Source organism: Lathyrus oleraceus, chromosome 7 (genome assembly GCF_024323335.1).
Source record: "Lathyrus oleraceus cultivar Zhongwan6 chromosome 7, CAAS_Psat_ZW6_1.0, whole genome shotgun sequence".
Taxonomy (NCBI): domain Eukaryota; kingdom Viridiplantae; phylum Streptophyta; class Magnoliopsida; order Fabales; family Fabaceae; genus Lathyrus; species Lathyrus oleraceus.
In genome coordinates this window covers 304,410,152-304,427,094 of record NC_066585.1, presented here as the reverse complement: position 1 = coordinate 304,427,094, position 16,943 = coordinate 304,410,152, and positions in this window count along the sequence as shown.

Here is a 16,943-nt window from a genome sequence, read left to right as displayed (position 1 = left end):
CGCTTGAGGGACTCGACTATTAAGTCTCACTTAAGAGACTTGACCATTAAGTCTCACTTAAGAGACTCGACCGTTAAGTGTCACTTAAGAGACTTGACCATTAAGTCTTGCTTGAGGGACTTGACTATTAAGTCTCACCTAAGAGACTCGACCATTAAGTCTCTCTTGAGGGACTCGACTATTAAGTATCACCTAAGAGACTCGACGATTAAGTCCCACCTAAGGGATTTGTTACAAGTTATGTTTGAAGGACTCTGGAACACCCTAAACCTCGAACACATAATTTCAAAAACATGTGGAATAAAGACTACAAAATGGTGCTACATTTCTTAGCATAACATCTTCAAATTCTCTCATAAATAGAAAATTGTTTCATTAAATCATAAAATAGTTAATTCAACAACTCGCAGAAAAAAAGAATAAGGTATTCCCAACCCAGTCTTACACTATTGGAGTGACACATGGAAAACTAAACAACGCAGAATAATAAGCAACAAAGAAGGCAAACTATATCATCCTCCAAAACAAGCAACAACTAATGCTCCTTAGTCTCTACCTGAGTATCTGCTCAACATGTATATATGACAACACAGAAAACAGAAAGGGGTTAGAATAAATTCACATATGTTAATGGTGTATAAAAAAGTAAGGTTTTACAATTAGAATAATTAAATAATCACACAATCCAACAACAACATAAATCGATCAACATATGCAATTACGTATGCAATGTATTCATCTCATCTAATCCCATGCATATGGTACCAATAATCCGGAATATTAAGAGGTGTGTTACTGAAACATACAACTCGTCACTTGGACCGAAGCCCTACTCATCACTAGACTGAAGTTCTACTCGTCATTGGACCGAAGTCCTACCTATCTCTGGTATACATGATGCATGAATGCTACAAACAACACAAATCGACATCCATAATCCTCCAACTCCATTCCTCGTCACTGGACATAAGTCTTACATATCATTGGTCCTTTCAAAGCTAAATACATCACCATCAAATAATTTCCTATGTAAGGCCGTGTCACCGGTCCCCCTGAACCTAAACATCTCAACACTAGTTCTTTCGAACCTAAACCACACATCTCAACATCAACAATTTCCTCCTCGTGAGGCATTCATCATAAACTCGATCGTAAAATTTCAAAATTATATTTTTTTCATCAACACTCACCAAACAATCATCGGAATCGTAACTCATATGCACATTATCAAGACATTGGCTAAAGTCCTCAACATTGACAACTTGAGTCGCATAATCCTTATCAAGACATAACTCATATGTTACAACACTCACAACTGAGGTTACACATATATTCATCGAATCAACAAATTTACATTCCCAATATTACATCACTTACTCAATAATCTTTCCTTAAATCATTTATCTTATTGACATCATTAGTAAATCATTATATTCACACCCTCATTTACATATTAAACATCTTGGGACATTACCATAAGGTAGTTCTATGCATTACCTTTCCTACGCATCAAATCGCGTCTCAATCGGAGTCACATAACTAAAGTTAAGATGAAAATAATATATGAACAAAATTAGCCTCTTTTGATTCGATTTTTTGAGTCTCATTGCAACACTTCTAGATCTCAATTTTTTTAGTCTCATACAACCCCACACGCATAGTAATTATCATACACAATTCATATAACCTTTAACACATCAGAAAGCAAAGATTTAACATATATATCATCAACTAATCATTAAATCATCATCATATTCATCAAAATCACCACATATACTCATGAACATCAAAAATCAGAATTATGCACATAAACCCACATAAAACTCGGTAATTAACATAGCACGAAAACATCATATCACGACATTATAGAGAGGTTTTGCATAGACCATCTCAAGATTCAAATTTCTCATCAATGGAGGAAAAGGAAAGGAAAAAGGAAAGGGGTTAAGGATTTCCCTCTATCCTTCATGCTTAAACACCCATATCATGAACAATTCCTCTCTCTCCTTACCTCAAATTTTCGTAAAAATATTTAATCTTTGGTTATGCAGACTTTTCTCCTACTCTTGCTCTGCTAGGGTTTTCCTCTCAACTCTACTGACACCTTGTTTCACCAAAAAGCTTCATTTTTCTATTCTCTCTCTACTTAAATAAAACCTTATTTTTATTTTATTAATTCTCTCAACTCCTAATTCCATTTGCTTCCCTTAATTTTAATTAATTTTCAATTTTCTTCCCATATCACAATTTTCCACATTCTACACTATTTTAAATATATAAAAAAATAGGTAATTTCTATTAAAACCCAAAAACATCAATAATACTAATTAAATTAAATTAAAGCACTCTAAAACTCAAACAAAATATTAAAATAAAAACTGGGGTGTTATAACTCTCCCCCACTTAAAGAATTTTTGTCCTCGAAAATTACCTTGAAATTCTGGTATCAGATACGAGATGTCGAAGGTAATGTCACGACACTAATATCTGAACAATATAAACAGGATAAAAGATAAAGAATAGTAATACAAGTGACACAAGCAATTGTTAACCCAGTTCAGTGCAAACTCACCTACATCTGGGGGCTACCAAGCCAGGAAGGAAATCCACTAAACAGAATTAGTTCAAAGACTCTCAGTAAATAACTTCAAATTACAGTATTTTCATCTAATCTCTACCCGTGTGACTTCTATCTAAGAACTCTTAGATATGAGATCCTACTCACTCCCCCTCAATCACAGCAGTGATGTAAAAACAAATATTACAATGAAAGAAGACACTCTTCAAGAACACATACTTGATCTTGCTTAAAAGCTTCAACCAAGTAAACACACATTCATGCTTCAAAGCTTAGAGTGGACAAATTACAACTCAAAAGTCAGTCCAATTCAATCATCTAAGGATGAATGAATGGCTCACAATACACACGACCACACAAGACTAAAACCCTTATTCTCTCTCAATATTTCGTTCGTTATTTCTTGTGTATTAAAACCAGGTTTTCCATGCCCTTTATATAGAAGTGTTTGGCTGGGCTTGGACATCATAAAACCCTAAAACTATTTTCCATTCGTATCTTCTTATGACAGTTGATAATATCTCGTTGGAAAATAAGTCAATCTGGTTGTAATTACTGATTGAATGGTGCGTTCAATCATCACATCAATCACACATAGATTAGCATAAAAAGCGCAATCACACAATACATAACATTCATATTGAATGTTCTGTATACAGATGTCTTGATATCGGGTCTAACATCTCAGCAAAATCCTGCACATTCACATTTTAAACACCCTGCAGGTACATGTTATCTCATGTCAAGACAACACTTGTGACAACTTGTGAACACTCTAGGTTTTACCAAAATTTCTGCCAACACATAGAACCAACATACCTAAAAGAAACAACTCTGGATAAAACTCCCTCATCTGACTACACATCTCCCACGTCACGCTTACCAAAATTGTTGCCAACACATAGAACCAACAAACTCCCCCTTTGGCAAATTTTGGCTAAAACATACATCAGACCATTTGTTTCACAAGAGAATAATCACATCATCAGTTTAGCAGCAGAAGTATTAAAACACACATTACTAGATAAGATAGCAACTAGTAAACACATATTAAACACACATGTGCTTGTGCTCCTTCTCCCCCTCAGTCTGCTCAACACAGGCAACACCTTCAACATCACATGTAACATACACCTCCCCATCTGACAGCACCTTCAACATCACCTGTACTATACAGATTATCTCCAATATACATCCTCTTCAACTTCATCTGTTTATAGCATAGCTATTTTAGCTACAGCTACTTTAGCTACTTCTCCCCCTTTTTAGCCAAAAGAGACCAAAGAGACAAAATAAATGTCTATTAGTCAAACAGAATGTCACACAGAATGTCAAAACATATTGTTAAGCGTTACAGATCCCAGAACACACACAGCTATACAAGCTGAGATAAAAATCCAGAAAAACCAAAAAGAACCCAGAAAAAAATACATCAAGGCATCAGAACATGACTGCCAAAAGAACCACCAGAACATCCATCACAGCACACCATCAGAAGAGTGGGGGACAACTTTAACAGAATTAGTCAGAGGAGCTTGCATCTTCATCAGCTTCAGAACTAGAACTACCACTTGTTTCATCTTTAGATTCAGACCTCTCACTAGAGGTTTGGGCTTCTGTTTCCTTTGCTTGTCCAACATTATCTCTATCAGCTAGCTCCAAGCTTTCAATCAGAGCCTCCAAAGTTTCTTTCCTGGATTTTGCCACCCTTATCCCTGTATCCAATTCTTTACAAGTTTCTTTCAGTTCAGCAATAAGACCACCTTGTGAGGATGGTTTCTTCATAGTCGATGTCATGAAAATGTCATTGACATGTCTGCCTTCAAACAATTTGTAATGAACTGATAGAGGAGGTTTTCTTCTACTAGGAAGATCATTTGTGCTTAGAATTCCAGGTTGTTGGCTCAGGATAATCCCACAAATCATTGAGGGAAAAGCTATGGGCAGCTTCACTGCATTTGTAAAAGCATGTTTGACAATTTGTTCAAACATGAATCTACCATAATCAAATTTCATCTTGGTTCCAATAGCAAAGATGAACCTTCCAAGGGCATTTGAGATTGTAGAGATGTGATTGGTTGGCACCCAATTTGTTGACCCTATCTTGTGCAAAATAGCATATTTCACAATTAGCTTTCCAGCAGGGAGATGCTTCTTGCTAGGCCACTCCTTGACCTGTCTTGCAGTTATTTCCCTACAGACCTCATTGTCTGTGGCTTCCAGTTCACATGCACCTTCTGTTTCTCTTCCTAAAAAATTTGTTAATCACAGTTGGAGAAAAAGTGATACACTTCCCTCTTACAAACACTTTACAAAATTATTTGCTATTTTTATCAGCAATGTCCTCAGGGATGTTGACCACAAACTCTTTCACCAGTCCTTCATAACACTAAGATAACCCAGCAATAGTTTTCATTAATCCAGCAGTTTTAATCAGGTCCATGACCTCTTTGACCTCCACAACATCCTTGCCCAGTTCTCTCTCCATAGCCACCCTTCTTTGGATTACAAACTTCCATTTTGCTGCTCCATTTCAAGATGGAAAGAGATGTTGTCCAGGTGTACAGCAGCAACTTTTGCAGGGGATTTCCTAACAGTTGTCTTCTTGACAGGGGAGATGTCAGGGACATCTTCTTCGACATCTTCATCTGACTCAGAAATTTCTCTCACTTTCCTCTTCTTTACCTCAACTTTGCTCCAAGACTTTGAGGGGCCTACAACAGTATCCTTCTTAGCGATTTTGGCTGTCATCATTTCAGCCACAGACCTACCCTTTCTGGTCTTCATCCTCTTAGCCACACTAGGCTTCAAGTGATGAAGCAAGCTATCATCTTCATCATCCGAACTCTCAACTTATAGGTCAATCACCTTTTTTGCAGAATCATGCTTCTTAGACTGAGAAGCATTGGCAATAGGTGATGCCACATATTTCTTACTAGACAAAGTTTGCCCTAAAGAGCACAATCCTTCAGCAACTATATCTTTTTCAGACCTAGATGAATCATCCTCCTTCTCATTGTGAGGTCCAACCTCAGGAGAGGGGTCCCTTCTTGATAGAGGAGTAGAAACTCCCTTTACAGAGTGTCCTTCATTGAGGATTCTCGTGACAAGGTTCCTTATAACATGATCAGTGTGATGCATGTCGTCCTTAGAACTAGGAGTATGAGTAGAGCTAGAGAGGATATTAGAATGGTTACCTTGAGTAGGGCATTCATAGGCAGATGATCTAGGAGCTTCGCCCAGAATGACAGACAGGGGAATCACGTCCAAAATATCTTCATCAAGAAAGTCCGTAAAGGGAGTTCTATCTTTGTGAGCAGGTTTGGTAGTTTTAGAACCAGATGGTGAAGGACGTTGTGACATCTTGTTGTTCTTGTGGAAAGGTTTTTGTTGCCCTAGCAGAGAAGGTTGATGAAGTCGAAGGAAGGTGGAAATGTTTGAGTAGAGGTTGCGTGTGAAAGGGCAATAGATGGAAGTTCCAATACTAGGTGATGATTTACCATAAACGGGGCACTTTATTTTAAGTGGGAAGGCAATATTTTTATTACCTTTTCCACTCCAAATTAATTGCTACAAATTCTCATAGATACAAATCCCTAATTTCCCTCTTAGACATTCAAATTGATTAGCATCCAAAGCCTTTGTAAATATATCAGCTAACTGCATTTCAATAGCAACATGCTCCAGGGCTATGATTTTATCTTCCACTAGTTCTCTAATAAAAGGATGACGAATATCAATATGTTTTGTCCTGCTGTGCTGAATAGGATTCTTAGAAATATTTATAGCACTCAGGTTGTCACAGTACAATGTCATGACATCTTGCGTGAGATTGTATTCAGTCAGCATTTGTTTCATCCAAACCAGTTGAGAACAACTACTTCCAACTGCTATATATTCTACTTCAGCAGTGGACAGAGACACACAATTTTTTTCTTACTAAACCATGATATTAAGTTGTTCCCCAAGAAGAAACATCCTCCTGATGTGCTTTTCCTATCATCAGCACTTCCATCCCAGTCAGCATCACAATATCCAGTCAGCATAGATCCAGATCCATGAGTGTACAACACCCCATAGTCACTGGTGCCATTGACATATTTCAGTATCCTTTTCACTTGGTTTATGTGACTGACTTTTGGTTCAGCTTGATATCTAGCACAAACACCTACAGCAAAAGCAATGTCAGGTCTGCTTGCTGTGAGATATAGCAGACTCCTATCATGCTTCTGTAGAGACTTTGATCTACACTAACACCATTTTCATCTTTGGAGACTTTCAGATGAGTAGGAGCAGGTCTCCTTTTATGACTTGCATTCTCCATGCCAAACTTCTTAATAATGTTTTTGGCATATTTGCTTTCAGATAGAAAGATAGAATCTTCCATCTGCTTGACTTGTAGCCCAAGAAAATAGGTTAGCTCTCCAACAAGGCTCATTTCAAATTTAGATTGCATATGTTTAACAAAATTTTCGACCATCTTATCTGACATCCCACCAAACACAATATCATCAACATATATTTAAGCCACCATGAGTTTTCCTCCTTCATTCATAACAAATAAGGTCTTATCAATGCCTCTCTTCCTGTATCCATTGTCAATGAGAAACACTGTGAGTCTATCATACCAAGCCTTAGGAGCTTGTTTCAAACCATAGAGGGCTTTCCTCAAATTATACACATGCTTTGGAAGATTTGGATCTGTAAACCCTTTAGGTTGTTCAACATACACTTCCTCATTTAAGTAACCATTCAAGAAGGCACTTTTTACATCCATTTGGAACAGTTTAAACTTCAGAATACATGCCACTCCAAGCAATAGTCTAATGGACTCAAGGCGAGCTATGGGGGAAAATGTTTCATCAAAATCAACTCCTTCAACTTTAGTGTATCCTTGTGCTACTAATCTTGCTATATTTTTAGTAACCACCCCTTGTTCATCAGATTTATTCTTGTAAACCCATTTTGTTCCAATAACATTTATTCCTTCAAGTCTTGGAACCAGTTCCCATACTTCATTTCTCTTGAATTGGCCTACATCTTCCTGCATGGCATTGATCCAGAATTCATCAGTTAAGGCTTCCTTGACATTCCTAGGCTCAATCTTGGACACAAAACAGCCATGTGAGATCACTTCCCTTGATCTAGTTGTGACCCTTTTATTTGGGTCTCCTATAATGAGATCTTTGGGATGATCCTTCTGAATTCTGATAGAGGGTCACTTATTAATTTTGTCAGCTTCAAGTTCAGCTTGAGTGAGTTCACTCTCATTACTTTTGTCTGGGAAATCAGCTGGGGCATCATTTAGAGATGTCTCGACATCGTCTGTGACATCAGTCTGTTGATCATCAACCACAACATTGATAGATTTCATCATTACTTTTGTTCTGGAATTAAAGACTCTAAATGCTCTGCTATTTGTTGAGTAGCCCAGAAATATTCCTTCTTCACTCTTGAGATCCATCTTCCTTCTTTGTTCACGATCATTCAAGATATAACATTTGCTACCAAACACATGGAAGTATTTGACAGTATGTCTTCTTCCTTTCCATACTTCATATAAAGTAGTATGAGTCCCTTTCTTCAAGGTTATTCTGTTATGAACATAGCAGGTTGTGTTCATAGCTTCAGCCCATAAGTGGTAGGGCAATTTCTTAGCATGAATCATAGCTCTGGCTGATTCTTGGAGAGTTCTATTTTTCCTTTCTACCACACCATTTTGCTGAGGGGTAATGGGAGATGAGAACTCATGACTAACTCCTTCAGATGCACAGAATCCAGCAAATTTGTTGTTCTCAAATTCTTTCCCATGATCACTTCTGATTCTGATAACCTGACTTTCTTTTTCTCTTTGAAGTCTTAGGCAAAGATCTTTGAATACTTCAAATACATCAGAATTTTCCCTTATAAAATTGACCCAGGTGTATCTGGAGAAGTCATCCACCACCACATAAGCATACTTTTTTCCACCAAGACTTTCCACTTGCATAGGTCCCATCAAGTCCATGTGGAGAAGTTCCAGCACTCTAGAGGTGGTGTCATGTCTGAGTTTCTGATGTGACATCTTTGTCTGTTTTCCAATCTGACACTCCCCACAAACTCTTCTTTCATCAATCTTTAAGTTTGGAATTCCTCTGGCAGCTTCAACAGATATAATCCTCTTCATTCCTTTAAGATGCAGATGGCCCAATTTTTGATGCCATAACTTCACTTCTTCTTCTTTGGCTAGAGTACACATTGATGAATAACTAGTTTCTTGAGAACTCCACATATAGCAGTTGTCCATAGACCTGACTCCTTTCATGATCACTTCATTTTCTTTATTAGTAATCATACATTCAGTTTTTGTGAAGTTTACACTTAGACCTTGGTCACACAGTTGACTAATGCTGATTAGGTTTGCAGTCAGTCCTTTAACAAGTAGCACATTGTCAAGGTTAGGGACTCCAGGGCATTTTAGCTTTCCAATCCCCTTGATATCACCCTTTGCTCCATCGCTAAAGGTTACATAGCTGGTGGCATGAGGATGAAGGTCAGTTAGCAGGTTTTTGCTTCCAGTCATGTGTCTGGAGCAACCACTGTCAAAATACCAGTCTTCTTTGGCTGAAACTCTGAAGGAAGTGTGAGCTATCAGGTTAGTAGCACCAGTCCTAGGAACCCATTGTTTTCTGTTGACAGGGATGTGGTGTTTGGGTCTAGGTTGATGATGAGAAGGACTAGGATAGCCATACAACTTAAAGCAGAATGGTTTTATGTGGCCAAATTTTCCACAGTAATGACATCTCCATCTTTGGTGTTTTCCTTTATGTTGTCTTTCCTTATGATGTTGTGACAGATTGTAGCACCTCAAATTTCCACCCCCCACTCATGCATTCATTTCATTTTTTAGGGCATTAACATTGCATAGTACGTTGCATCTTATCAGTCAAGACTGGCATCAAGAGGATTCATTTGTGCAAAGAGACCAAGCATTTCCTTGAGATGAAGGCCCTATGGTTGTTCTAGAGAGCTTATATGGTCCAAGGGTTCATTTTGAAGCAACTTGACCAAGTGCTAGAGGCTCAAAAGTCATCAGTACATGTCCAAGTCATTTGGGGGCCCTAAAAGTCAACTGAAAGTCAACTGAGGGCTAGGAGGTGGAGAAATGGTTTGAGACACTTCATTCATGTCCAAAAGAGGTTTGTTCATCATGTCAAACATCTACCTTGAAGATTTTGAAGTCAGATCAAAAGTTTCCCAAAATGGAAAGTGACCTGTAATTCCAAGTTTCCAAAAATGGCAAGTTTTTGGACCACTTTCAACTTGACTTTCCAACATCAAAGAAGCTTCAAATGAAATTTCGCCCAACATGAAAGTTGAAGATCTTTCTCTCCCATTTTCAAAAAGTCCAAGATCATGAGCATCTGATGAATGGTTGAGAAGATATGATCAAATCATGGCCAAGTGTGCATGGAACTTCAACAAGCCATAACTTTTGATCTAAAACTCCAAATTGAGTGCCTCTTTTTGCATAATGCTTCTTTTGACCTATAATTTCCAAATCTATCATGGCATTGCATGGAAAAATATCATATGATCATTGGTGCATACATGTGATTTTTGGAGGGAAAATCATTAATTTGAATTTGGTGCATTATGCAAGTTTTTTAACCATTTCAACATGAGCATGGGATGATTTTAAGAGATTTTGAATGGTGCATGTGCATTGTTCACGTGGGATTGCCATGCATGAGGTGAAATTGCAATTTGGTCATACACCTCTTTTCTTCTTAAAATTTCATTAGCCAAGGATAATTGTCATTAGCATGGTAATTAACACAGCATATAAAAGGATAATCCTAACAGAATTTCACACAACTCATCATTCTAGATCTAGATTCAAACTTTCCCTCCAAAATTTCTCTCCACCATAATTCAAAATTTTTTCCACATAACACCTTGATTTTCTTGCATATTTGTGTTCTCTGATCATCATTTAGCATAGATCCAGCCTTGATTTGCAGAATTTGGTGAAGAATTAAGCATATGAAGCTCAAGAACATGGCAATGGAAATTGAACTTTGAGCTAGATCCAAGCCCTTCCGAGAGTTGATTCGTGCTTCAGAAGTCATAACAAGGTTGATAGAAGAGATTTGGATGCTGCTAGATGTAACACCCTTCTAAAATACCCCAATATTTAATTAAAACCAGAAAATATAATCAGAGTAGATATGCAATTAAGGGTGTCACACTTGACACTTCACACCATTCACCAAAATATCCTGTCATGCTCATTTATTTAATCAAAATAAAACAATTGCATAATTCGCAGCGGATAAAATCTAACAACAATGCAAAACATGTAACACATTACATGTAAACTTGTTCAACAATCAACAATGAAAACAAGTAAAACATCCCGTCCCGATGTTACATCTACCAGAGCATGACCCACTAAGGAACTACACTAGACTCCAAGGACTAGCTTCTACTCAATCACTACTCGTTACCTGAAACATAGTTGTAAGGGTGAGTTCCTCAATCGATATAATAAGCATTATAAAATATCATGTAATGCTAAGTAACTTAACGCATTCATCACCCAAATCAGATTACACATTCAGCAATGGTAACATCAACTCAAAATCATATTCAACACAAACACAAAACACACGTATAGTATTGGAATACATCCATTCATATTATACGCCATACATACATTATGCAATGAGACTCCATGCATGCGGTACCGACTATTCGTGAACACATAGTTCAACCTCACCGATCAAATCCAGATACGGCTACCAAGCTCACTAGTCCCACTCATTTGAGACCTAGTGACTCATTCACTAATTCCTCACCATGGGAATTAGCTACCACCCCAAGGGCTATGATATGCACGCTAATCACCTAGCATGCAAACATCAACAAAAATCCACAATACTCACTCACTAATTCCTCACCATGGGAATTAGCTACCACCATAAAGGCATTATATGCACGCTAAATCAACTAGCATGCAAACATCAACAATCCACAATGGACATATGCTCACACTCTAAGCCATAAAACAGTCCATTCCACAATTGCATACATAATAGATACATTCACAGCATTATGCATACCCTCATACATCATCAGCATATTATCACAAAATCATATCATGTCATGCCAATTAATAATCACAGTATTAGCACACTCTACTAATACCTACACTGCTCAAAACAACGGGAAACGATCCCTACTATATCATACATCAGCTAAAATTACATTACTCAGCTGAACAACCCAAAAACTGCACAACAACAGCACAGAAAAATCCCAATTCTGCCCATACGCGTATTGCCTAGTCCCATACGCGTATGGCCCATTTCTCAGCCAATCCCATACGCGTATTGCCTGCCTCATACGCGTATGCTACGCGTACCACATCCTCATACGCGTACCAACAGAGACAAAACTACGTTAAAATCATCATCTTCTTCATCCATACGCGTATTGCCTAGTGCCATACGCGTACCAGACCATCTCATACGCGTATTGCCTAGTGCCATACGCGTATGACCAGAAACCAGAATTTCCAGATCTGCTATGGTTTTCTCTGCTACGAATTTTCTCAGATCTAACCTTCCACAGTCCAATTTTTCACAGTATTCGTTCATATCATCTAACACAAATCATACCCTATTCAATCTCACAGATTCTAACATTATTCCATCTAATCCTTACGAATTTTCTTCAATTATAACTCATATCACATTCATCCATAAATTCACCAATTTCAGCATGCATCATTCTAATCAGAGTCGATTCAATGGTTATCACTACCCATTACATGTTAACCCATAATACCCATTAAACGACGATAAACCCCCCTTACCTGAGTTAATCCGGCAATCCTTCAGCTTCAAGCTCTTCCTCTCTTCAACCCTTGTTCTCTGGCTCTTTTTCTCTTTCTCCACTTTAGAGTCGTTTTTCTGTATTCACGTGAAAACTCTCTTTTACCAAATGGGACCTTTTCTAATTCCAACTTTTATTCCAATAATAATAATAATAATAATCCAATAATAATAATCCTAATAATATTCCAATAATAATCCAATTATTTAATTAAATTAATAAATACACTATTAACTTAATTTAAATAATTATCTTATTTTTATCGGGGTGTTACAACTCTCCCCCACTAAAAGAGTTTTCGTCCTCGAAAACATACCTCAAGTGAATAACTTAGGATAAGACTCCTTCATCTGACTCTCAAGTTCCCAAGTCACATTGCCACCTGCTGGTCCTCCCCAAGCTACCTTTACTAAAACAATCTCTTTACCCCGCAACTACTTCAACTCTCGATCCTCGACCCTCATAGGTGATGTTTCAACAGTCAGGTTATCTCTCACCTGTACATCATCTACTTGGACTACATGCGACGGATCAGGAATGTACCTCCTCAACTGAGACACATGAAAAACCTCATGCAAATTCGCAAGTGACGGCGGTAAAGCGATACGATAGGCTACCTCCCCTATCCTCTCCAAAATCTGATAAGGACCAATAAATCGAGGTTTCAACTTCTTCGACTTCAAAGCTCGACCAACCCCAGTTATCGGAGTAACACGAAGAAACACATGATCTCCCTCTTGAAACTCAAGTGACTTCCTCCTCTTGTCGTGATAACTCTTCTGACAACTCTGAGCAATCCTCATCTTCTCCTGAATCATCTTAATCTTTTCCGTAGTTTGTTGAACAATCTCCGGTCCAACCACAGCACTCTCACCGGACTCATACCAACATAAAGGTGTCCGACATCTCCTACCATACAAAGCTTCAAACGGTGCCATACCAATGCTCGAATGAAAACTATTGTTGTAGGTAAACTCAATCAAAGGTAAATAACAATCCCAAGCACCTCCCTTTTCCAAAACACAAGCCCTCAAAAGATCCTCTAGTGACTGAATCGTCCTCTCAGTCTGACCATCAGTTTGCGGATGATATGCAGAACTCAATCTCAGCTTAGTTCCCAAAGCCCTCTGCAAACCTTCCCAGAACTTCGATGTAAATCTAGGATCTCTGTCCGAAACAATATTCGACGGAATACCATGCAAACTTACAATTTTCTCGATATACAACTCAGCTAATCTCTCTAACGGATAATCCATTCTGATCGGAATGAAATGAGCCGATTTTGTCAATCTGTCAACAATCACCCAAATAGCTTCAAAATTCTTAATTGTCCTCGGTAAACCAGAAACAAAATCCATACTGATACTATCCCACTTCCACTCTGGAATAACCAACGGTTGCATTAGCCCAGACGGCTTCTAATGCTCAATCTTTGACTTCTGACAAGTCAAACAAGAATAAACAAAACTCGCAATTTCTCTTTTCATTCCCGGCCACCAAAATAACTTTTTCAAATCATGATACATCTTCGTAGCCCCAGGATGAATACTCAAGCCACTACGATGTCCTTCCTCAAGAATACTCTTCTTCAGTTCGGTAACATCCGGAATACACACCCGATTACCAAATTTCAAAACACCATTCTCATCAACTCTGAATTCACCACCTTGACCTTGATTCACTAGAGTCAACTTATCAACCAAAAGCACATCGGATTTCTGACCCTCTCTAATCTCATCCAGAATACCACTCGTTAACTTCAACATTCCCAATTTAACACTACTGTGAGTACTCTCACACACCAAACTCAAGTCTCTAAACTGCTCAATTAAATCCAATTCCTTAACCATTAACATAGACATATGCAACGATTTCCGACTCAATGCATCAGCCACTACGTTTGCTTTACCCGGATGGTAATTCAAACCAAAGTCATAATCCTTCAGAAACTCTAACCATCTCCTCTGTCTCATATTCAGCTCTTTCTGATCAAACAAATACTTTAAACTTTTATGGTCACTAAAAACCTCAAATCTTGACCCGTACAAGTAATGTCTCCATAACTTCAGAACAAATACCACTGCTGCCAACTCTAAATCGTGTGTCGGATAGTTCCTCTCATGAACCTTCAGTTGTCTCGAAGCATAAGCTACAACCTGCTTATTCTGCATCAAAACACCACCTAAACCCAACAATGAAGCATCACAGTAAACCTCAAATGGTTCTGACGGACTCGGTAATATCAGAATAGGAGCAATAGTTAACCTTCTCTTTAACTCTTGAAAACCTTCTTCACATTTTGAGTCCCAAACAAACGCTTGCCCCTTTCTAGTCAACATCGTCAACGGTAACGCCAACTTAGAAAATCCCTCAATAAATTTCCTATAATAACCTGCAAGTCCAAGAAAACTCCTTATCTCAGAAACTGACTTCGGAGCTTCCCACTTAGATACCGCTTCTATCTTAGAAGGATCAACAGCAACACCACCTCTTGAAATCACATGACCAAGAAAACTAACCTCTTCTAACCAAAATTCGCACTTAGACAGTTTAGCAAATAACTTCTTTTCTCATAGAACTCCTAAAACCACTCTCAAATGTTCAGCATGCTCTTCTTCAGATTTTGAATACACCAAAATATCGTCAATAAACACCACAACAAACTTGTCTAGGTACGGATGGAAAATCCTATTCATATACTCCATAAATACCCCAGGCGCATTAGTCACACCAAAAGGCATTACAGAATACTCATAATGTCCATACCTTGTTCTGAAAGCAGTCTTCTGAATATCCTCAGTTTTCACATGTATCTGATGATACCCAGATCTCAAATCTATTTTGCTGAACACACTCGCTCCAACCAACTGATCCATCAAATCATCAATCCTCGGCAAAGGATACCGATTCTTGATCGTCACTTTATTCAGTTGCCTGTAGTCCACACACAACCTCATAGTACCTTCTTTCTTTTTAACCAATAACACTGGTGCACCCCACGGCGACACACTCGGACGAATAAATTTCTTATCCAACAGATCTTCCAGCTGACTCTTCAATTCAGTTAACTCAACAGCAGACATACGGTACGGAGCCATCGATATCGGCCTAGTACCAGGTACCAAATCAATCGAGAACTCAACTTCACGCTCTGGCGGTAATTCATTCACTTCTTCAGGAAACACATCAGGAAAATCACACACCACGGCTAGGTCGCAAATCGCCAGTTTATCTTTAGCCTCCAAAGTCGCTAACAGCATAAACAACTCTGCTCCATCTACTACTGCCTCATTCACCTGCCTCGCTGATAGAAACAAACTCTTTTCTTCCTCAATCTCAGGAAAGATCACAGTCTTATCAAAACAGTTGATATAAACTCGGTTAAACACCAACCAGTTCATACCCAGGATAACATCAATCTGCACTAGTGGAAGACACACAAGGTCCATCCCAAAGTCTCTACCAAAAATACTCAAAGGACAATTTAAACAAACTGAAGTAGTAGTCACTGAACCCTTCGCAGGAGTATCAATCACCATACTCCCATGCATCTCAGATATCTCTAAATTAAGTTTCACAGCACAATCCAAGGATATAAAGGAATGAGTCGCACCTGTGTCAATAATAGCTACAAGAGGAAAGCCATTAATATAACACGTACCTCGGATCAAACGATCATCTGCAGAAGTCTCAGAACCCGATAAAGCAAAGACCTTGCCTCCCGACTGGTTCTCTTTCTTCGGCTTAGGACACTGTGGGCTGATATGACCCACTTCTCCACAGTTGAAACAAGTCACAGTCTTCAACCGGCACTCTGCAGCCAAGTGACCACCTTTTCCACACTTGAAACACTTCTTCTCATTACTGGTACACTCATGGATACGATGTCCGGCCTGACCACATCTGAAACACTTAGCAGGGGCACTGGAGTCTCCCCCACTAGGCCTCTTCATCCCACTCTGTCTCTGGAAACCTTTGCCAGCTGCATACGGTTTCCCACGATCATTCTGATTCTTGCCTTTCCTATCAACCCTTTGCTGATAGCTCTCCGCTCTGGCTTTGGTATCCTGTTCAAAAATCCTGCAACAGTCCACCAGGTCAGAAAACACTCTAATCCGATGATACCCAATAGCCTGCTTGATCTCGGGACGTAACCCGTTCTCAAACTTCACACACTTTGAAAATTCCCCAGTAGCCTCGTTATAGGGAGTGTAATACTTCGACAGCTCTGTGAACTTAGCAGCATACTCAGTAACAGACCGGTTGCCCTGCTTCAATTCTAAGAACTCTATCTCTTTCTTTCCTCTGACATCCTCTGGAAAGTACTTCCTCAGGAATCTCTCTCTGAACACCGCCCAAGTGATCTCAGCACTCCTAGCAGCTTCCAACTCAGTGCGGGTAGCAACCCACCAATCATCTGCTTCCTCTGACAGCATATGCGTACCAAACCTGACCTTCTGGTTATCGGCACACTCAGTCACTCGGA